General features: G+C 45.8%; 1 long non-coding RNA gene across 1 annotated transcript in view; it reads left to right on the forward strand.

Annotated features, from left to right (window-relative positions):
- LOC117976108 (uncharacterized) overlaps nt 1-24,281 on the forward strand; it is a 149,153-nt gene that overhangs the window by 86,478 nt on the left and 38,394 nt on the right. The window contains exon 3 of the long non-coding RNA XR_010110082.1: nt 10,845-10,968. This is a non-coding gene — a long non-coding RNA (uncharacterized LOC117976108). The remainder of the gene's footprint in view (nt 1-10,844; nt 10,969-24,281) is intronic.

The raw sequence follows: 24,281 nt of genomic DNA on the forward strand, positions 1-24,281 counted from the left end.
ACCTCATGCTTACAATTTTAATTTGTATTTCTTTCAGAAATATTGTAACAATATTAAAATGCAAATAAAGGTCAAAAACATCCAATCCCACTACTCTAAACAAAGTGATAGCTTTCAATTTTCTGTGATTCATTTCAGTTCCTTTTAATACACACATATACGATTTTTGCACCGTCGTAAGACAGCTGATAATAATTCTAACAAAAAGTAAAGCCATTATTTATGAGAAAAGTTTTACAGGTCTTTTTATATAAAATAGGCATTTATTCCAAATGTTTGTAAGATGCTGGTGTCAGTTTGACCTACCAGACTCCAGTGAAGAGATGGAGAGCTTCAGGCCTGCAGGAGGCTTGCGGCCAGCAAGCACCGCACTGCAGGACCATCCTTGCCCTGGTCATCCAAACACAAACAATCATTGTGCGGTGGATGGGGTTTCAGGCTGCTTTGCCAAGCGTTGGGAAATGAAGGCACACAGAGGCCGACGGAGCATCTTGGGGCCACCCTGAGCTCCTGGCAGCAGAGCAAGGCTGGAGCTCGGCACCCAGGCAATTGTGAGCTGGTGATTGGTCACTCTGCCTGGTGCCCCCTTATGACTTTAGTGTTAGGCACTTATTAGGTGAATTAGAGCACTTATCAGTGACGGTTGGTTGGTTGGTTGGTTGGATGGACAGAATTGCTTCTACCAGGCGGCTGTATTCCCTCCTGCCTGATAGGCACTAAAATAAGACATTCCAGTGGCTTTCATTTCGGGTCGAAAATGGACAGCTGAGTGTGTGTGATGAGTGTGTGTGAGAGTGTATAAGTACGTGTGTGAGTGTGTGTGAACGGATGTGGCTGCACATGTGTGTGTGATTGTGCGGGAGTGTGTGTGTCTGAGTGCGGGTGTGAGCATGCATGCATGAGTGTATGAAAACGCGTGTGAGTGTGTGCAGATGTGGAGGGAGCGGAATGGGTGCTGGAGACATGGGCAAGGACACTATCGCTTTTGCAGTGCCTGCTACATTATCTCACTTCACACTCCCAACAGTGCCATGTGGTAGATGTTATAATCTGTGTTTATAGATGAGAAAATTAGATTCTGAGAAATTAAGTACCCTGCCAAGTCATTCTGGTGAATGGTAGAGCTGAGTGTTGACTCTTGGTCAGCAAAGCTGATGACCTTCTTACCAACAATGCTGAACCGCAAGATTGCCAGGGCCCTGACATTGTTTCAGGGTAAAGAAGCCAGGAGACAACATCAGAGGCAGGAGCTGTGCTGTATTCATCCTGAAAAGTTCTGGAGGAGGAAGCCACCTGCGGGTCTCTGAGTGGGTGGTGGGGGGCAGATGGAAGTGGAGGGGCAAGGCTAAAACCTTAAGGAACTGCCTATCAGTGAGCACTCCTGGGAGAATCAGAACACTGGGAGGAAAGAGGTCAAGGAGACAGCCTTCCTGCCACGTAGATAGAACATTCTGGTGGATGGAAATTTCCACGAGTGCTTCAGCCTTTCTGCCTGGCTTACACAGAAATGGATCTTAGAGCTACTGGCCAGAAGATCACCTTTACCAAAAGCATCTTGCAGTCATCCTCCTGTCCAAGCCGCCTTCCAGTAAGACTCACAATGGAAGGTCCCCAACCTGGAGCAAGGATACAAGCCAAGTAAGTGAAAAAAAGGCACTGTTTCTAAAGCATAAAGAAAACCTTTCACCCCTTTACTTTTAAAATCCCGGTATCCATGACAACTGGACGGAGGGTAGAAAGTGGCTGTCCCCTCCCCTCTTCATTGTTTAACTTTCAGTTGCTGCAGCAACTGAGTATACTGGGCCCAGCCAGATTCTCTGGGTGCTTTCTTCTTTCTTAGTTCCCCCTTTATTGTGGGCCCTCCTCAGTGCCAACATTGCTTTGTCTCTCGCTGGAGAAGCCTGTGAGAATGACGATGGCCAAAGTGTCAGGCTCTTGGTGCAGCTGAAAATCCTTTGAGATGGAAGAAATGGCTGGAACAAAGGGGCAGAGGAACAAAAAGCCCTGAACTGCTTCGCCCCTGCCTCGTAGGGTCTTTATCATCTTAAACCTTGGGATTTGTGAGTGTCTAACTTTTCCTTTCCCAGGGATGGCTTGGCAGGGATACAGACAGAGTGGGCCTAGGAAACTGGTTGGGCAACAGTCTCAGCAGAGACTGCTTCCCAGGGAGACAAAGCCTGGTTACCTTAGGTCATCATCTTTTTCTTCATTCCTTTTTTGATTCTTCTTTTTTCCCTTTCTCCCTCCGTCCCTCCCTCCCTCCCTCCCTCCCTTCCTTCCTTCCTCTCTCCCTCCCTCCCTCCTTTCCTTCCTTCTCTCCCTCCCTCTTCCCTTCTCTCCCTCTTCCCTCCCCTCCCTTTTCCCTTTCTCTTTTCCTTTTCCCTTACCTTTCTCTTTTCCTTTTTCCTTACCTTCTTTTTCCTCCTCCTGCTTCCTCTCTCTCACCTTCTTTTTCTTTCTCTTTCCCTTTCTTCTATCCCTCTCTCTCGTATCTGTTTATGGTTAATACTTTCTCATTTGAGAAAATTCTAAACAATTAGGTGGACCTTCAAAACCTTTGTGTATTCAATGTATTTCAATAATTTGTCTTGAAGAAACCAGATATGTGCACAAAGTTATCTTTTTGGTAATGTATCACAGTATTGATACATTTATAAAATAATGGGAAAAGTCTACATGGAGAGAAATAAGATCAGTTAAATTCACTGTGTCTTATTTTATTCTGGCAAAAGAATCATTTTTCATTCACTCATTCTACAGCTGCATGTTGGCCCTGTGCTGATGGCCAGAGAGCAACAGTGAGCAAAACAGACATGGCCTCTCCTTAATGAAACTTAGAGATAACAGTCAGATAACTCAGAAATAAATGCAATTCACAAATCATGGTCAGTGCCATGATGAGGAATGATGGGATATGAAGAGAGGGCGTATCAGTGGCATTTAACTTCATCCAGGGATGAGGGAAGATTTCTCTAAAAACCAATGACTTTTGAATTGTGACCTGCAGGATGTGCTGGAGAAACGTGGTGAATGGGTGGAGTGAGGCAGAGCAGGCCAGGCAGAGGGGCTGCCACACTCACTGCAAGGGCCCAGTTGTCGGGGGAGCATGGCTTGTTCAGGGGACAGAAGGAGGCTGGCCAGCTGGCCTACAGAGTGGGGTCTGGGAGCCGGTGAAGGTCTGGAGGGGAGACAGGGTACCCTCTGGGCATGTCTTTATGGTAAGAGTAATGGGCAGCTTCAGTGTGGCCAGGGAAGGGGTAAGGGGTCAAGGGTGGTGAAGGTTGTGGGACAAAGTCAGATTTGCAGAGAAATCACTGTGGCTGCAGTGGGGAGGAAAGTTTGCAAGGGGCATAATGGGTTTGGGGACCAGCCAGAATGCCACTGCAGTAGTTCAGGAGAGACAAGGGGCATTTGGATCCTGTGGTGGAGGTGGAGATGGTGAGAAGGTGGATGGGAGAGGAGGAATTCAGGAGGTAAAACCAATGGAATGTGGTGGTGATGGATTGGATATTGTTGGGGGGGCGGGTATAAGAGGGAGGGAAAGATCAAGGATGGTGTATTATTTTTCTAGGGAGCAAAATACCACAATCTGGGTGGCTCAGAAGAACAGAGATTATGTCTCTCAATCATAGACGGTAGAGGGCCAAGATCAAGGTGTTGACACAGATGCTTCCTTCTAAGGCAGCGTGGGAGACTCTGCTCCATCTTTGTCTCCTAGCTTCTGGTGACTTGCTGGCAGTCTTTGTGGTCCCTTGGCTTGTAGCAGCAACACCGTGGTCTCTGCCTTCATGTTCACATGATGTTTTCCCTGTATGTATGTGTCTGTGTCCAATTTTCACCCCCACCTTTTTTTTTTTTTTTTGAGACGGAGTCTTGCTCTGTCACCCAGGCTGGAGTGCAGTGGCGCGATCTCGGCTCACTGCAAGCTCCGCCTCCCGGGTTCACGCCATTCTCCTGCCTCAGCCTCCTGAGTAGCTGGGACTACAGGCGCCCACTGCCACATCCAGCTAATTTTTTTTGTATTTTTAGTAGAGACGGGGTTTCACCGTGTTAGCAGGATGGTCTCAGATCTCCTGACCTCGTGATCCACCTGCCTCAGCCTTTCAAAGTGCTGGGATTATAGGTGTCAGCCACTGCACCTGGCCAAATTTCCCCCTTTTTATAAGGACACCAGTCATATTGGATTAGGGCCCACCCTACTCCAGGATGACCACATCTTATCTAATTACACCTGCAGTGGTCCTATTTCCAAATAAGGTTGCATTTTGAGGTATTGGGGGTTAGGATTTCAACATATCTTTTTTGGGTAGATACAGTCAGCCCATAATAGACCACTTCTGGGCTTCTGACTCCATCTCCAGATGGATGTTCAAGCCATTCTATGGGAGTGGAAACTAGATGAAAAGCCTATTTCAGAGAAAAGACCTTGAGTTTATCTTAGATCTGTGGAGTTAGAGGTACTTTTAACTCATTCATTCATTCTCGAATGTCCATTAAGTGACACCATAAGGTAGGCACTGGATTAAGTGCTGGGGATATATATATATGCAAATTAGTCATGACTCCTGCCCCCAAGGTACTCAGAATTTAATGGGGATAGACCTTGATATAGTTTGGATTTGTGTCCTCACCCAAAGCTCATGTTGAATTGTAATTCCCAATGTTGTAGGAGGGGCCTGGTGGGAGGTGTTTGGATCATGGGGTGGACTTCCCCCTTGGTGCTTTTGTGACAGTAAGTGAGTTCTCATGGGATGTGGTTGTTTAAAAGTGTGTAGAATCTCTCCCTTCACTCTTTCTCCTGCTCCAGCCATGTAAGATGTGCCTCCTTCCTCTTCACCTTTTTCAATGATTCGAAGTTTCCCGCAGTCTCCCCAGCCATGCTTCCTGTACAGCCTATGGAACCATGAGCCAATTAAACCTCTTTTCTTTATAAATTTCCCAGTCACAGGTAGTTCTTTGTAGCAATGTGAGAACAGACTAATACAGACCTCAAACACGTAAGCAAGTATAATGTTGCAGGTGGAACATGTGCTATGAGTGAGAGATAAATTGAGAGCCTACAATAATGGGATTTTATCTAGTAAAAGAGGTCAAAAAGGGGTTCCTTGAAGAAGAACTACTTAAAAAGGGATAACTAGCAAAAAAGAGAAAGAGCATTCTGGACAGGGAGAACAGTATATGCAAAGGTCCTGTGGTGAGTGAAAGCAGAAAAAGCATGAGGAATGGGAAGCTGGGTAGTGCAGCAGAGGTGCAGAGAGCATAGAGGCCACTTAAGGTGAGATGAGCCTGGGGAGGTGAACATCAGCCGGGCTATGGAGGGTCATGGAAGCCAGGTGGAAGAACTTTATGTAGTTCCTAAGAGCAATAGAAAGCCCTGCAAGATTCTGAGCCAGGGTGTGCATGATTTAAATATAAAAGGCATCTCTTTGCCTGTCATTTGGCAAATGGATAGGAGGAGGGCAGAGTGGATGAAAAGACTTCAGAAGTCCAGAGACAAGGAGGGTAGTGGTGCCGGAGACGCACATAACTAGACAAATTCAAGAGATATCTGGAAGGGAGATTTGAATGGCCTCAGTGACCAACTGGATATGGAGTGAGGGAGAGGGAGGCAGTGAAGATGACTTTTGGGTCTCTTGCACCTACTGGCACATGACAGAGAACACTGAATGAGCGCCAGCCTTGGAAAATGTAGACTTTGGGGTGCACTGGAGCCATTCAAGAGAAGGGGCTGGAAGGCTGTTGGATATTCCCAACTAGAGCTTAGGGGAGAGCTGGGCCAGGTGGGGAAGGCTGGACCCAAAGCAGATTCTGGAGGAGCGGGCAGAGCTGGCAAAGAATTGCCTTCTCCATCATAGCAAAGGGACAGAGTATGTGTGCGCATTTCCAGGGAGGTTTGCAAGCTCAGTAACAGGAAAATGAGGGAGTTGCTGCTTTCTGATGGCTTCTAATTTTTCTGAGTAGAAAGAGGTGAAGTCGTCTGCTTTTAGTGAAAAAAGAGGAAGTTGGGTGGAAGGCTGTGGGAAATTGGCAGGGAAGGTTTAAAATGATGTTGGAGAATAATGAAACAGGGAAATGTTTGCAGTATGTGAACTGAAAAATAGAAAGTTACAAAATAGAAGGTATGTATGACTTTAATTTTGGGCAGAAAAAGTAAAATGGTAACGTACACATAAGTACATATACATATATACATATCTATATGCTCATATACACACTTCATGATTAGCTGGACTCTAAGCAATTTAAAATACTTTGTTCTTTTCTTCATTTTCTAAATTTGCAAAAATAAACATGTATTGCTTCTGCAATAAAAACCTCTTATTTCTAAAAAAGTTTATAAAACCGTTTGCTTTCATTCTTTTTATTGAGGACTTGTATATTATTAATTTGAAAAATTATTGTTAAACCTTTTTTAGCTTAAAATAGCAAAATAACAACAACAACAACAAGTATTTGTTGACAAGAAATGTCTTTAGCTTAAAGTGCTCTAGTAGAGGCCATGCTAATTTTAAGGCGATATTCTCATTCCCTAAAGTTAGAGCTCATCTGCCTGCAGGTCTATGACAGTGAAATCTTTGCTGCCTGGTGCAGACCCAATCAGTGACTGAGAAAGCCTAGCCAGTGTGGTAGCCTGAGGGCAGCAGACCTGCACCTACTCAAAGAGCTAAATTCCAAGCACACTGGCGGCATCTTTGCTAACTCTGATGATTTCGATTAGCAGAATAATTTTTTAAAAATTGTACAGGCGTGAACACATTATGTTATGTTATTATTTCCAACAATACTAAGTTATTAAATGTTGTAAATCACTGCTTTTAGTTTTGGTAACTTTATGCCTTTTCAAATGGCTACATTTACAGATGAGAACATCCTTTTCCAGGGTTTTGCATGGGGGCAGTATGAGGACATTGCTAGCTGCAGTAACAAAGGACGCAATCAATTCTTTTTGTTTTTTTTGTTTGTTTGTTTGTTTTTTAAGATGGAGTCACGCTCTGTCGCCCAGCACGATCTCGGCTCACTGCAAACTCCACCTCCCGATTTCACACCATTCTCCTGCCTCAGACTCTCTAGTAGCTGGGACTATAGGCGCCCACCGCCATGTCCAGCTAATTTTTTGTATTTTTTAGTAGAGACGGGGTTTCACCGTGTTAGCCAGGATGGTCTCGATCTCCTGACCTCGTGATCCGCCTGCCTCGGCCTCCCAAAGTGCTGGGATTACAGGCATGAGCCACTGCGCCCGGCCGACTCAACAAATTATAATGGCTCAACACTTAAAGTAATACAGAGAGATTAAGGCACTTGCCCCTTGGTCACACAGCTAGGAAATTAAAAGACCAGCATGGCCAGCCCAGGCAATTTGACTTCAGAACACTTGTTCCTCACCTCTTTCCTATATTCCCATCTAACATGCTAAGACACCTCTGAAATGTTGTTTCTTCTCACTTTTCTCATACTTGGGAGGGTGATGTGTATATGTTCTTGCTCCAGTATGGAGCTAATTGGAGACATGGAAACGGTACATCACTAATACATCAAATGTTCTATAGATCTATGAAATTAGCTTTTCCTAAGCAGTAGCTGTGAAATCACAGGTTAGCTGGGCTACGCATAGCTAATATGCATTAAAATAAATGCATAAGTGCCATAAAAAGTGTTTCCACTTGTACCACCCAAAACCATCTCGCGTGTGACAAACTTGGGGAGGGGAACCATTAAATCTCGAGCCTGGGCAGTGTATGTGCAGACCCTGTTCTGGAATCCTCCATGGGGCAGGGCAGACAGGCCCTTGTTTCACGCACAGCCTGCCTCTTCCAAGGATGGCACAATGACCTTCACGTACTTTGCCCATAAAATGGCACAAGGTGCCTGAGAGAGCCTTCCAGGATGCAAACTTGGGTCGGCAGGGCCTGACCAAATGCTGGAGAGGTACCTGAACAGGACCTCTAACTCCACCCTCTGCCAGCCCCACCCTCTGCTACCCCCGCCCCAACCCCGCCCCCTTTGCCTCCTGCCCCGATTGCCCAGCCATGGAGTTTGAGATGGAAAGAAGGGAGGATCCCACGCTTTCCGAGATGGCACTGGCGTCAGTGCTTCCACAAGAACTCCTGACAGAAGAGGTGAAGAGGCTGACTGCACAGTCCTTTCAACCAAAATGCAGTGTTTTGTCAGTATCAGCCCTGGGAGGAAACTGCTTGGGCCGAGTTAAAGTTAAGAATCTGACTTAATCCCTAAATCTGGCAACATAAAGGGTGTAGACACCCAGGCCTAGCCGTGACTGGGCCTTTTCCTGGAATGGTCTGTGAGCTTCGGGTAGCAGACAGCCCTGGTCTGGTGCTGGCTCTGTCACTTTGTAGGCATGTGCCCTTGGCTACAAATTTTTTAGTTCCAAATTTCCTAATATGCCAAATGGGGCTGAAACACTGTATGCACATGGCTCTCCTTCCAGAACTCCTGCCTTCAGACCCAATATTTATTTAAGAGTAATGAAGAGTGAGAATAAGTCAACTCATTCCACCAACCTGTGACTTTTATCCAACATTCTATTACCAAGTGTAAAAAGTGCGTGTACGACAAAGTCCTCTGACTTTGGAAAGCTTACTAATTGACTGTACTCCCCTTTCAAAACAGTCTATTTATGTAGCACTTTTTTCAGTCTCAAAGTTCTTTCCCTTAAGTGATCTCATAAACCCTAACAAGTTTGTCATAGAAATAATTTTCCTGCTACTTACTTATAAATCTTCCAGCCATGAGATAGCCAATATCCTCCCGCTCTCCCTCCCCCACCCCATTGGCATCTGCTACACACAAACTCTTACCCAGACACCCATTCACCTGACTTACATCAAGCCCATCTATCTTTTTTCTTCTGTGTCTCTAGCTGAACTGCCGTGAGAGACACTGACGGTGTTGAGGTTGAAGGCTACTTGTCAGGGAGATCCTGAGAAAGTTAAAGGGCCAGGTAGGAGAATGAACTAGTGTTCCCCAAGTGTGAATTTCTGACCGGAGAGACAAACATATGCTGTCCATCAGCTTGATGGTATTTGCTCCACTTCCTGCCTCTACCTCACTAGTGGTTGACATCTTCAGCAAACAGTGGGAAGTTCCTTTCCTACAGAATCACGTGGGCTGAGAAACCCTTTGACAATAAGGATGCACTAAGCTACTCCAATTTCTTTCTGGAGATAATATATGGAGAAAATAAAATTACTTGCTGCATTTAATTTTGTATCTAACTGAACTAGAACATTTGTAATTAAAAACACTTTAAATGAATCCAGTAAATTATTGAAAGTTATGGCTAGCGAAGCAATATTGTGATCAGTGGTAGCTAGAACAATTTAACCAGGAGAGGGGCTTGTTTGGGAGAGATGTGGGGCTGAAAAAAGTTTTATAAGATGCAGAAGTGAGGCCGGGCGTGGTGGCTCATGCCTGTAATCCCAGCACTCTGGGAGGCCGAGGCGGGCGGATCACGAGGTCAGGAGATCGAGACCATCCTGGCTAACACGGTGAAACCCCGTCTCTACTAAAAATACAAAAAATTAGCCGGGTGTGGTGGCGGGCGCCTATAGGCCCAACTACTTGGGAGGCTGAGGCGGAAGAATGGTGTGAACCCAGGAGGCGGAGCTTGCAGTGAGCAGAGATCGCGCCACTGCATTCCAGCTCAAAAAAAAAAAAAAAAAAAAAAAAGATGCGGAAGTTCCCTTGGCACACTTGGCTAAGGAAACCTGGCACCGAGGATATGAAACTGGGGGACTTGAGGCTCCCTGAATAAGAGATGGAGCTTGCAGAGGACGCACTAGGTGCCTGGCGTTGGCCTAAGCACTTTCCAGCAGATAACTTGCTTATCCTCAGGGCAACCTTATGAGGTAGGTACTATTATTACCCATTTTATAGATGAGGAAACTGAGCCACGTGGAGGTGGGAATGCCAAGACTGATCCCAGGCAGCCTGGCTCTGCATACGAAACTGCTGTATTCTTTGCCCTGTGGTATCTCATACCTGGAAGGCAGGCAGGGAACAGAGGAGAAAGGTTGAGGCTGAATCGTTACATAAGTGCAAGGGCCGCAGGGTCCTGAGTGGCACCTGAGAAGAGAGGAGCCCAAGCTATTAGGCCGTAAAATACACTGCCTGGTGTCTGCCACATAGTAGATTCTCCATAAGTGTTGAACTGAAATCAAGCATAATTACCTGAGCTATCAGCCCTTTCTCTCTAGTTCATCAACATTTCTCTCAATTCTTTGTCAAACTTGGTAAACCACAGAAAATGTGTACTTCTTAAAAAAAAAAAAAGAAAAGAAAAAGATTGTCCAGTTCATGGAACACTGCAACAAGACATGTGAGAAGAGCTGTTACTAGTGTTTAACTCAAAATCCCGAGAGGCTTGCGCAGAGGCTGGAGCCCAGCAACCATTGCTTGTCCTTAGAGCCCATTTAAGGGGCACCCTCCTATCATCACCCATTAGCTTTCTCCCGGTGAAGCATGAATATTTTCACCGTGAAGCTTAGGTCTAACTGTGACACCCTCACTGCCCACAAAATACACAGGATTCCAGTGAGCAAATAGCCCCGCCCTGAGTCTACCCGGCATCGGCCACAGGCATGCATAGCAGGAACTCGGCGGCTGAGTTCGCAGGCAATCAGAATGGGGGCTGCTGCTAGCAAGGTTAAAATCATCTGTTCTGCCAATGTCCCCCTCTGCCCACCCTCTAGGCTGTGGTCTGGGTCCCTCAGGATAGCCACAACTTGGGAGGCAGCCACTGCTCCCCTCGCTTTGGGCCCTTAGCTGCGTCCTGTTTACCTTCACCTTCCTGATACATTCCTTGGGTGCTTTGCTTGTGTGTGCAGGGGCTTTGATCAACTCGGCCTTCCTGGGCCTCGGGGAGAGAGACGGACTGCCTCCGGGTGCTCATGACCTTTCCAGCAGTAAGCCAATCATGTGTGACTCCTGCGTTGCCGTTGCTCGTTTGAGGTAACCACCCCATTTTCATTTCTATCAGAAATGCCTTTTTCAAATGTCGGTAAGTTTGAGAGTTAGGCTTAGATTCTAAGCCCAGCAGGCAGAGATGAGTGTTGGAGCTGGGGCCTGGGAACCAGCGGCCCTGAGTGGCACCAACTCTACCAGTCCTTACACCAGCAGGCTTAGAGCAGAACAACCAGGTGGGGACAGCCAATAGGAGTTGGGTAACTTCTCCATGTTGGCCAGTGTGCCCCACAGTCTAGCATTTGCACAGTCCCACCCTAGCTTATATACCTGTTCTGCTTCACCCAGTTCAATGGCTCCCTACAGCCTGTAGGACAAAGGTCAGCTTCCCTCTGGCACCCAAAGCCCTCTGGGCCCTGACCTTGTAGAGCTCTGTTTCTGGGGCTGCTCATTTTTCTCTCTCTTGCACCCCATGCAGCAGCTATCATGAGTGATGTACTGTTCCTTGGCAGTAAACTAGACTGTTCCCTGGGCCATGCTACTTCCTCTGCTTGGATGCCCCTTCCTGGTTTCTTCTTCTGGTTCAACTTACTCATCTATCAGTGCTGGGTTTAGCTGTACCTCCATCTGAGAACATGTCTCTGACTTTGAAGGTTGGATTAGCCCAGTCTGCTTCCAACTCTCATGGGATGTATAAAGAATGGGAGGTTCTAAAAAGTAGCATCAAGACATCAGAGAGACCAGGGTTCAAATCCTGGCTCTCACATTATTAATCATGTCATTTTGGGCAAAGTGTTAGCTTCTCTGGGCTTCAGTTTCACCATATGTAAAATGAGGGTATTAACAGTATTTGCCTTAGAAGATTGTTTTGAGGCCTGGGGAAGTCCATGTCTATAAAGGGCTATAGTGGGTTGAATTGTAGCCCTTTAAAGAAATGTCCACTGGAGACTTCAGAATGTAACCATATTTGGAATAAAGATTTTTGCAGATGTAATTAAGGATCTCGAGATGAGATTTCCTTGGATTTAGGGTGTGCCCTAAATTCAATGACAGGTTCCTTATAGAGAAAGGCAGAGGTAGATTTAAGAAAAAGAGACACAGAAGAAGGTTATGTGAAGATGGAGGCAGAAACTGGAGTGACACAGCCACAATTCAAGAAACGTCTGGAGCCACCAGAAGTGGGAAGAGGCAGGGAAGGATTCTCCTCTAGAGTCTTTGGAGACAGTGTGGCCTTGCTGATATCTTGGTTTTGGACTTCTAGCTTCCAGAACGGTGTGAGAATGAATTTCTGTTGTTTTAGGCCACGAAGTTTGTGGTGATTTGTTATGGTGGCCCTGGAGAACTGACACAGGGGTGCGTAGCATATTGTGGATACTCCATGAAGGTGACCTGACAGTATTGCTATTGTTTTGATGGCTCTGTGTTAAATGTGTCTTCTTTGAGGTGTGTCTGTCTACCCCATGTCACCTGCCCCCAAAATTTCAGCATGTGTTTTTCTTAACTTGTGTTTTCAATGCTTTGCACAATGGCTGGCACATAGTAGGTACTCAAGGAATGATTTTGGGCAAGGACATGCTGATGTGGTACTGTCACCTGGAGGGGACTATACTTCCTCTTTGGCCATCCTGTGAGCACACATCCTGAGGGTTCTCTGCTTGGTCACTGACCCTTTGATGACTTGAACGTTCGGGTTCAGTGTTAGTAGTCTGTGGTGCCCAGTGGCAGTGCAGTAACCAGCAGAAGGGTGGGATACCCACTGGTCTCTCAATGGATGGGCACCAGGGGATGCAGCAACAATGCTGGGCTTATCCTCCAGTGGGGAGGGTATTGCCCCATGAAGAGAGGCTGGGACCGGGGAAAAGGTGCCAAATGGTAGCTGAGCAGGCTAGTGGGTGTGCGTGGTTGATGGATGAGCTTCTGGGGACCAGCGTCAGTGAGTGGCTTGCCATGGTCACATAGATACTTTATGGCATCACAGTGCGACTGTACAGCACTGGGGTTCAGTGGGCTCTGGGGACCAAAACCCTGGGCTCACAGCCCAGGCCGACATGCTCCTGCCTGCACTCTAAGCCTGTGGAGATGGTGATAAAACCACCAACATTGAGACTAGGAATTTGAGGTTTAGAGAATTTGAATGATTTGACAGAGGTTGCTTAGGAAGTGGTAGTGCCAAAATTTAAATCCAGTTCTTGTTCATAATGTCTGGGCTTAGCAGGGGAGTAAGTAAGGAGGGGACAGGGGCCTGAAAGATGATGATTGTGTTATTGCTATCTTGTATTTTAATTCTACATAGTTTATAAATCCCACAATACAATATTGCTTTCCTTTAAATGGTCGTTGTCTTTTAAAGAAATTAGACAGTACTGTGTTATATGTATCTACATGTTTACCATTTCCAGCAAATTTTTCATTTCTTCTTATATATCTGAGTTTCCACTTAGTATTCTTTCCCTGTAGACTGAAGAACTGTCATAGTTCAGGCTTGCTGCCAATGAATTTTTTTCAGCTTTCCCTTATCTAAAAAGTCTTTATTCTACCCTTATTTTTGAGAGATATTTTTTCTGGCTATGTAGTTCTGGGTTGACAGATTTTTCTCCTTCCAGCATTTTAAAGATGTTAATTTATTTTTTTAAAGTATTTGTTTTACCATGATATTTTGAAGAGTATTTTGCTATTAAGATTTTTTTTTTTTAATTTCAGTATTTAAAAAATACTTAATTGGCCGGGTGTGGTGGCTCATGCCTGTAATCCCAGCACTTTGGGAGGCCAAGGCGGGTGGATCACAAGGTCAGGAGATTGAGACCATCGTGGCTAATACGGTGAAACCCCGTCTCTACTAAAAAATACAAAAAATTAGCCGGGCGTGGTGGCGGGCACCTGTAGTCCCGGCTACTCAGGAGGCTGAGGCAGGAGAATGGCGTGAACCCGGGAGGTGGAGCTTGCAGTGAGCCGAGATCACGCCACTGCATTCCATCCTGGGCCACAGCAAGACTGTCTAAAAAATAAAAATAAAAAAATACTTAATTATCTTTTCACCCCCATTTATTTTCCTGATGTAAAGTCAACTGTCTTTCAAAGCATTATTATTCTCAAATCTCCTCCCTTTTATATTAACTGTTAAGATATTATTAATATTAATTTATATAATTAAGATTGTATTATGAAGATACACTTTGTTAACCAATATTATTATTAGTATATCTTGTTAGACTGGTAGCAGAAGGGAACTTTTACTTTCCTTTTCACACTCATCTTTGATTTTGTTCTATGATCCTGTATAATTTTAATTAAAACTAAACAAACCTTTAAAAGCTGATATGTCACAAACTATGTGGCAGGCCTGTCATTAGGACTATATGTCCATTTGGGATTAGGATTCACCCTTCCCACCCTTGTGCTGGCTCTTGAGTTGCTATCCTAGGATGTTCTCATTGCTTCGTCAGTTGACATCTTGCAGCCCTATCATTTATACACTAAGAGATACGAGGTGAACATTCAGCCATAAGGATCACTACCACTGGTCTTCGTATTTTTGAATCAGTGACAAAGTATGGTGGCTACAGTGCCTTTTGAGGGTACCAGTAGTATCTTTCGAGGTTAAGAAAACCTTTATCCAGAGGTTGCAAGCTAGAACTTCTAGGGCAATTTTTTTTCTCCATCCACAATATTTTTTGAAATTTTGGATCTGAATGTCTAATTATCTCCAGCTGGCCAATACCCCACAATTCCCAAATTATAACTGTCTTATACCTGGCTGGATACACACATATAGGTTTGCAGAATGGTTCCCGAAGACATTTGAGTTGGTCACGCTGCATCCTTTGATAAAAGCAGACCTGTGGCACTAGGCCACAAAGGGCTACATTCTAGAAAGAAACAAAGATAAAGTGGAGTGGGACACATCTGCCTTCTTTCTTCCCAAAGCACAAGCCAGCACAGGCCCCATCATCTCCAGAATCAAGTCCAAGTTGCCTTTGTTTGATTTTCAGAGTCTCTTGGCCTAGTATCAGTCTGCTTCTTAGCTTTACCTGTCAGTGCTACACTCTCCTCCTGTACTCACCCACCCCACCCACCCTTTGTTCTGCTCACACCCAAGCAGTTCAAGGCCCCCTAGCTGGCCCTTCTTCATCTTCGCTGAAATGGCATTCCAGGTTAGCTCTGTCACAGCAGTCATTGTGTACTGGGAAGTGGCAGGATACAAGATGCACAGGTCATGAATAAGGGGCCCCCAGCTATATTTGAGCCCACACATCCATTTTGTTTGGCCCACAGGATGTTTGAAAATATTTGAATTGCCAACCTCTAACACCCTGGAGTTTTCACATAAAATTCTAGATTTTCAGCTTTTCTTAGAAAATGAATGATCTGAAAATTCTAGATTTTCAGCTTTTCTTAGAAAATGAATGATGTGAAAATTCTAGATTTTCAGCTTTTCTTAGAAAATGAATGATCTGGCAACACTGGGTCCATATTCCTGTGAAGCCACACACAGGGGCATCTGAGTAGCTACCGCTCCTTTATATAGGGCATGAGCTCTTTCCTGTTCTCACATCTGCCACCCAGCCTGCTCTCTCAAGCACATGCTGACGTGGCCCACCCCGCAAGCATGAAGATTTGCACTTTTTGTTTTGGGGAAAGAGGAAAGAAAAGCAAGGAAGGAAATTAGCCAGGTGTGGTGGCACGCGCCTGTAATCCCAGCTACTCGGGAGGCTGAGGCAGGAGAATCGCTTGAACCCGGGAAGCAGAGGTTGCAGTGAGCTGAGATCACGCCACTGCACTCCAGCCTGGGCGACAGGGCACGACTCCATCTCAATAATAATAATAATAATAATAATAATAAAGAAAAAAAGAAAAGCAAGGAAGGCATGATTGATTCTGTCTGCGAGGTGTCTGGGATGATGACAAAGGAAAGGACATTTGAGCTGGAGCACTGGAGATGGTACTTGGTAAACATGAAACAGACCAAAAATCCAGCAAGTCTTTGGCATTATTTGGGTTGTTCTTGTAGTGAATATGAAGGCTGAGGCTTCCATGCTAGAAACCCTACTGTAGCCCTCATCTTTCTCATTCTCACATGCATATCAAATACCAGGTCTCATTGAATAATTGCTAAGAATCTCTCTAGTCCATCCCTTGTTCTCTCTCCTGTAGCACCATCCTAGTTCAGGACCACATTAGTTCCACCTGGAGGACTTGTGCTCATTCCTTAGGGCCTTGCTAATCTAAGTGTGGCTGCAAGACTAGGGACATCAGCACCTAGGGCCTCCCTTAGACAGGTAAGACCCCAGACCTCACCCTAGACCTACTGACTAGGAATCTGCATATTAACAAGATCTCCAGCTGATTCCTATGCACATTCAATTTTGAGAAGCATTCCTCTCAGGCAGTGGTTCTTGACCTCGTCTGTGCATTACAATCACCTGGGGAGCATTAAAAAAAGCTTTAGTTTCTGGCAGCACCCAAACCAATTAAATCCAATCTCTAGGGGTGGGACCCAGCCATCAGAGTTTATTAGAACTCTCCAGGTGATTCCAATTTGCAGAAAATCAGTGCTTTAGGACACAGGTTCTCAAAACTGGCTGCCCATTAGACTCACCTGGAGATCTTTTGCAACTTCCTAAAACCAAGCCGCATCCCAGGCCGATTAAATCAATGTCTGGGGGCCAGTCAGACACAGGTATCTACACTGGTGAAATTTCCCAGGTGATTGTAGAATGCAGCCAGAATTGAGATCCAGTGTTTTGGGACTCGGCTCAGGAATCTTTCATTTCTGGAGACCCCCTCACAATATGTCCCCTACTCCAGCGATGCCCAGCCTCCATGGTGCCCTATGCATATTGCACCATCTCTCTAATTATCTAGTACGTACCTCCCCTCACCCACCCCATTTGGTTGGGAGCTCCTGGAAAATAGGGACTACGTTTTACGTTTCTTTTTCTTATGCCTTGCACAATGCCTGATATTTACAATACACTCATCAAGAGGTTATTAATTTCTCATTGCTTTTATTATTATTCCAATCCTGAGAGCTGTGTAAGGCAAATAAATCTCGGGACCTCAAAATCACTAAGTCAGGGGAAAAGTCAAACTGGGAACTATGTCAGACAGACCTGCCTCCCATTTTATTCCTAAATAAGATAGCTACAGAGTTAAGAAGCGACATACCTCCTTCACAATTTTCCACAAGGAAATTCCTTGTGGACAAAGGACAGACAGAACTCAAAGTCACCCCTGCTGAGGCTCACCAGAGACAAATGCACAGCTGATTGCTTCCTCTGCCTTATTTTTTATGTAATAATGCAGATTCACTGACCCAGTCTAAATGGTGTATTCAGTGGAAGGCTGATCAAGGACTCAAAAGAATGCAACCTTTTGTCTCTTATCTACTTCTAACCTGAAAGACCCCACTTCAAGTTGTCCTGTCCTGCCTTATTGGACAGAGCCAATGTTCATCTTGCACATATTGATGTCTCATGTCTCTCTAAACTGTAAAAAAGCAAGCACGGCCAGGTGCAGTGGCTCACACCTGTAATCCCAGCGCTTTGGGAGCCTGATGTGGGCAGATCACGAGGTCAGGAGTTCGAGACCAGCCTGGCCAACGTGATGAAACCCCGTCTCTACCAAAAATACAAAAATTAGCTGGGCATGGTGGCACGCACTTGTAGTCCCAGCTCCTTGGGAGGCTGAGGCAGGGGAATCGCTTAAACCCAGGAGGTGGAGGTTGCAGTGAACCGAGATCATGCCACTGCACTCCAGCCTGGGCAACAGAGCAAGACTTCATCTCAAAAAAAAAAAAAAAAAAAAAGGCAAGCTGGCGGGGTGCAGTGGCTCACGCCTGTAATCCCAACACTTTGGGAGGCCGAGGCGGGCGGATCACGAGGTCAGGAGATCAAGACCATCCTGGCTAACATGGTGAAATCTCGTCTCTACTAAAAATACAAAAAATTAGCCAGGCGTGGTGCCAGGTGCCTGTAGTCCCAGCTACTCGGGAGGCTGAGGCAGGAGAATCACTTGAACCCGGGAGGCGGAGCTTGCAGTGAGCCGAGATCACGCCACGGCACTCCAGCCTGGGAGACAGCGAGACTCCATCTCAAAACAACAGCAACAACAAAAAAAACAAAAGGCAAGCTGTACCTCGACCACCTTGGGCACATGTCATCAGGACCTCCTGAGGCTGTGTCACAAGTGTGTCCTTAACCCTGGCAAAATAAACTTTCTTAATTGATGGAGACCTGTCTCTAATATTTTGAGTTAACAGAGTCTATGGTGAGAGTTGTAGTAAGGAAAGCTCACCCTGGTGCGGGGGACGCTGGATGATGGCAAAGTCTGGAGGCAGCAGAGCAGCTAGGAGTCTGTTCCAATGGTCCAGGTAGAAGGTGATGAACAACTGAACAAATGTGGTGGCAAATGGGGAAATAGGGCAAAGGCCCAATGGCAAGGGCATCATGAGGTAGAATCAGTAGCTATATTAGTTGGCTGGGCTGCTATAATTTATCATGTCACAGTTCTGGAGGCTAGAAGTCCATGATCAAGATGTGGCAGGGTTGGTTCCTTCTGAGAGCCGTGCGGATGAATCCGTTCCATGCCTCTCTTCTAAATTCTGGCGGCTTGCTGGCAATCTTTGGTGTTCCTTGGCTTGTGGCACATCACTCTGCCTTCATCCTTCCATGGTGTTCTCTCTGTGTGTGTGTGTGTGTGTGTGTGAAAATTTCCTCTTTTTATAAGGACACTGGTCAAATTGGATTAGGGCCTCGTCACTCCAGCATGTCTCTCATCTTGTTACCAGCAGAAGTTATCCAAGTCACCAGCGGTGAATCCGTAAGGGTCTGCAGCAACCTTGATCCTTGCCTCTTCAGAAGAAAGAATTCGATTGAAGGGCATGAGGCAGAAGAAGAGATGGAGGCAAGTTTTAGAGCAGGAGTGAAAGTGTATTAAAAAGCTTCAGAGCAGGAATGAAAAGGAAGTCAAGTGCACTTGGAAGAGGGCCAAGTGGACATTTTGGAGGTCAAGTGCAGCATGTGGCCTTTGACTTAGGGTTTTACACATTGGCATACTTCTCCGTCCTGCATCCCTTTTCTTTGATCCTTCCCTTAGGGTGACCTGCCCACATGAGCCATGGCCTGCTAGCGCTTGAGAGGTGAGCATGCGCAGTGTGTTGACTGGAGTCGCAAGCATCCTCTCCTGAGGCCTTCTTCCCTTTTCTGCTGGAATGCCCCCGGAAGGTCATCCTCTGCCATTTTGCCTCATAATGCACATGCTCGAGCCCAAGCCCAATTCCTGAGATCTTATTAAGAAGCTGTCGGCCGGGCATGGTGGCTCATGCCTGTAATCCCAGCACTTTGGGAGGCCGAGGTGGGCGGATCAAGAGGTCAGGAGTTCAAGACCAGCCTGATCAACATGGTGACACCCCGTCTCTACGAAAAATACAAAAATTAGCTGGGTGTGATGGTGTGCACCTGTAATCCCAGCTACTCAGGACGCTGAGGCAGGAGAATCACTTGAACCCAGGAGGCAGAGGTAGTGGTGAGCCAAGATCATGCCGAGCCAAGATCACGCCACTTCACTACAGCCTGGGCGACAGAGCGAGACTCCATCTCGGAAAAAAAAAAAAAAAAAAAAAAAAAGAAGAAGCTGTTGATCACCAATTTCAGGTGTTTTCTATCTACAGGGAAATTGCCTTTCCCTGGTGCTGGCTGTCACAGTGTGACAACTGCCTGACCATCACCTGGTGGCCACCTGACTTTCCTGTTGGGGTGTGGGTTCGGGGAGCCCTCTTCTGTCCCGCTCATGCCTTACTAGCTACCTTCTGTAACAACCTTAACTAATTCATTTGCCGCAACCTTATTTCCAAATAAGGTCACATTCTGAAGTACTGGGGCTCAGGATTTCAACATATGAAGGGGAGTGGGCACAATTCAACCCACAACAGCAGGTATAGAGTTTTTTGTGTGTGAGCTGTGTCATGTGCAAGCACTTGAACTTCAGGAATTTTGGCTTTTCCATTTTAGAGATAAGCCACATTTTTTGCTGTGAGATCAACACACTCCTTTCTAAGCTTTTGTCAAAATCATAACTTATGAAAAGCAACTCTGGGGATGTTGACAAAACTGGAAAAACAGATGTCTTGAGCCAACTGGGATCAATATGAGCCGAGCAGAAGCTTGAGAAACTCAGGTGAACAAAAACATAAATAATTGGTCTTGGTTGTTCATTCACCAGTTATCAATTTCACTACTTTGAGCTGATGATTTTGGCAGACTTAATGCCCTGAGATTTCACAAGTGAATGTTCATAGAAACTATTTACAATAACTGTATACCTGCTCACAACAGACTACAGGATTTAGAGTCCCTTTCTTTTCCCTCCTCTCTCCCTCCCTCTCTCTACTTCCTTTTTAGGCACAACTGTTAGTACAGGGCTTTACTTGTTAATTGTTCTTTTGTGATTCTGTTTGTGGCAATTAAATGCAGTGGAGGTTTGGTAATTAGCTGCTGTAATTAGAAACACCTTCGGGTTAGGAAGGTGTTTCCTTTTCATCACTTTAGGAGCTCTAGCACTCCCTTCAAAACGCCTGCACTTGGCTGTGGGGGAGGGGGAGTGAGCAGCTGCACACCATTCACGCTAGAGGCGGCTTTCTGCTAGCAACAACACCTTGCACCCCGCCTTCAGAATTCTCCCTTGCAGCTGCAAGCAGAACTGAAAAGTGTGCAGAGCTGCTCTTGCAGTTAATAATTCCCAGATCTCCTGCAGGCCCCTCGGCGCACACGTCTAGGCTGGAATCTGGACAGCGTTATCCTGGACAATTCAATCCCTGCCAGAAAGGTATTGCCTCCCCAAAGATTGTCTGTCTGCCTTTCTTCCTATTTTGGGCTAAAGGGACTTTCAGGAATTACATATGTACATATTTCATGTTCCACAATGGGAACACTTGTATCTCACGTCAAAACAAAAGTTAAAGAAAAATGAAAAACCTCATGAATTGTCCTTTTAAAAATTCTCTGTTTCCTGAAAAACAAACAAAACACCAAAACAAAAAACTCAGACGAAATAAAACCCTGGTGAAAACCTCCAACTGGGAGTACTTGCTGCCTGATCCTGGCTGAGGGAAAGGGAAGTAGTGTTTCTAATCCATTGTTACCAGACGCTGAGCTTCTGGGAAGAAAGAAATGCATCTTAAATCGTTATTTTCCTCTTCTTCTTTTCCCAGTCTTGACTCCTTTTTCTTTTGCATTGTTTGGCAGCTTCAGATTTCATACTAAGGGAGCTTGCTCAAGGGACTAAGAGGAGTTTGAGGGTGCTCTTTCTGGGTTTAGATCTGTAGGTACCTGCTGGCCTCTGACACCCTTAAAACCAGTGAGAGAAAAGAGATGGGGGCCCAGTACCCAGGCCCTGCTGGGAGCTCTCCTCAGACCGGTGTGCACCCAGAAGTCCAGATTCACTGGGTGGGGGGGGTGGGAAGGGGCTTCTCAAGTTCCCCCAGAAGTACCCTGAACACCCCAAACAAGTAAATGCCTCACCCTCACGTCACCTCTCCTCCCCTCCCCCCGAGATCTGAGGAGGGGGACAGTCTTTTAAGTGGTTCCGCTCAGGTATGATATTTAGAATCTTTTTTAACTTTTAGAATCTTTTTTAACTTTTAGAAAGTCATGGGCCGGGCGCGGTGGCTCACGCCTGTAATCTCAGCACTTTAGGAGGCTGAGGTGGGTGGATCACGAGGTCAGGAGATCGAGACCATCCTGGCTAACACGGTGAAACCCCGTCTCTACTAAAAATACAAAAAATTAGCCGGGCGTGGTGGCGGGCGCCTGTAGTCCCAGCTACTCGAGAGGCTGAGGCAGGAGAATGGCGTGAACCCGGGACGCGGAGCTTGCAGTGAGCCGAGATGGCGCCCCTGCACTCCAGCCTGGGAGACAGAGACTCTTGTCTCAAAAAAAAAAAAAAAAAAAAAAAAGAAATTCTTGTGAGTTTGGTATTCTACTCCATAATATACCAACTTTGGTGCTAGGGGAAAGATGATATTTTCTCCACCAGATCTGTGATTAAAATGGATGCTCCCGTGCGGGTGGTGCATGTCTATTACATCCCGGTGGGGGATGCTCTCGTGCGTGCGGGTGGTGCATGTCTATTACAACCTGGTGGGGGATGCTCTCGTGAGGGTGGTGCATGTCTATTACAACCTGGTGGGGGATGCTCTCGTGCGGGTGGTGCATGTCTATTACAACCTGGTGGGGGATGCTCTCGTGAGGGTGGTGCATGTCTATTACAACCTGGTGGGGGATGCTCTCGTGAGGGTGGTGCATGTCTATTACAACCTGGTGGGGGAACAGGCAGGTGTGGGGCTGATAACCTGCTGCTGACAAAGGTCAGTGGGAGGAAGGAAACAAATGCCTCCAAATTCTCATCAGATCGGAGCTGCCTCAAGGGCTTGTCAGCCCTTGGAGTGACAGCTGCCTCCCTTGCTCCTGTTGCTGACATCCGGTTTCCAGAGGACAGGGCTTGGTAGGCTCTTGCCTGCCCCACACCCTCAGGGTGCTGTCGACCCCCTTTTCCAGATGTGAAGCTGTGCTTCTCCAACTTACAACCTGGCTTCACAGCCAGGACACAGCCTGCCTGTCTGGGGCTTTGCTTTTGTCTTTCTTCCTTCACTCTTTGAATTTGGGAATAGGGATCTTGAACTCAAAGAATTCCCTGACCACGCCACTGAACACGGAGGCCAGATGCAGCGTGCTCCTGATGTTAGCTTGTCAGGAAACCTAAATGTGCTGTGATGATCTAAGTCCCCTAGCGGCAAATGGAGGATGATCACAAATTTGGGAAGAGTAGCTTGCTCATGGTGCACAGTCCCTAAATCTCTTGCAATCCAGAGAGCTTGAATGAAAATACAATTAGCATCGACAGCCCCTCTTCTTCCCTCTCAGGTTTCCTTCCATGCAGTGATGTGATGCATGGGAGGGGAGTTTACCAAGAACTCATGGACACCTGGTTAACTTACCTTGATCACAACAAAACCAGGGGGAGAAAGGCACTGTGCCAGGAACTCCTCAGCAAGCAAGCTCAATGCAATCTCATTGTCTCCACAGTCAGACCTTTCTCCTAGGAAGATGCCTTGGGTTCGCCCAAGCTGTATCCCGAACTCAGTTCCTCTTTCTTGCTTCCTTTAAAATTGCTTTTTCCTGGAGACATATTCTTCTTGCTAAGTTATGTTCTTCAAATTCTTTTCCGTCAGCTCACTTCATTTCTACCCAAAATATCACGTACAAGATATTTCCAAACACACATGTCTATCTCCAGTGCCACATAGAAGATATTTTTCTCAAACATCATATTTAACCTAAAACTTCCTTCTTATTTTAATGTAATGCATTTTCACCCTTAATCGCTACTATGCGCTGACTGGCGTGGTGCAGAACTCTGGGATAAGGGCTGAAACACCAAGGGCATTGTTTTGTCATTCCACAAAGTTCAATCCAGCCTCTGTCACTGCTGATCAGTGAAACGGAGGTTCTCAGAACCTCAGTCACCACAGCAGAAACCTGGGGATGAAACTCCCTTCACAGAGATGTTGGAAGGATTAGGTGAATATGTCTGCTATTTTTAGCATGATGTGTTATATGCAAAGTCCTAAGCAATTTAAGTTTTTCTATTTTCTTTGAAGGAGCAAGCTTGCTAAATGGATAAAGCTCCCAAGAATATTTTGGTTTGGGATAGAAACACATTGAAACCAATAGTTTAGGGACCCAGCACATTTTGTACAAGATATGGATATGGATTTTCTCCTTATTTTCTAAAAAATAAAAACTCTCTGTGATCACTGTTGTTGGATCTTAGTCTTTATAAAGTATACGAAGGACCTTCTGTTGAGTATTGAAAAACATACGTGATCTATCTGCAGGCTGGAAAAGTTTCTTCGAAAATGGAAATGTCTTTGGGAGTAGCAGCAGAAGGTTTCCTTCCTCTTATCTCTCTGTTGGAAAATTTTTTTCCTTTAAAAAACGTTTGTTTTTTTATTTCCATAGGTTTTTGGGGAACAGGTGGTGTTTGGTTACATGAGTAAGTTCTTTAGTGGTGATTTGTGAGATTTTGGTGCACCCATCACCTGAGCAGTATGCACTGCACCCTATTAGTTGTCTTTTATCCCTCACCTACTTCCCACACTTTCCCCCATGAGTTCCCAAAGTCGACTGTGTCATTCTTATGCCTTTGCATCCTCATAGCTTAGCTCCCACTTATGAGTGAGAACATATGATGCACCTAGCACTTAAGCCCTCATGACTGAATTTTATGATCTGGAAATTTTATTGTCAGTTGGCAGCACTGACCATTTGGCCTAGGCTCAATAAAAGATAATCTAGCCTCTCTCT

The sequence above is a fragment of the Pan paniscus genome, chromosome 16, assembly GCF_029289425.2.
Source record: "Pan paniscus chromosome 16, NHGRI_mPanPan1-v2.0_pri, whole genome shotgun sequence".
Taxonomy (NCBI): Eukaryota; Metazoa; Chordata; class Mammalia; order Primates; family Hominidae; genus Pan; species Pan paniscus.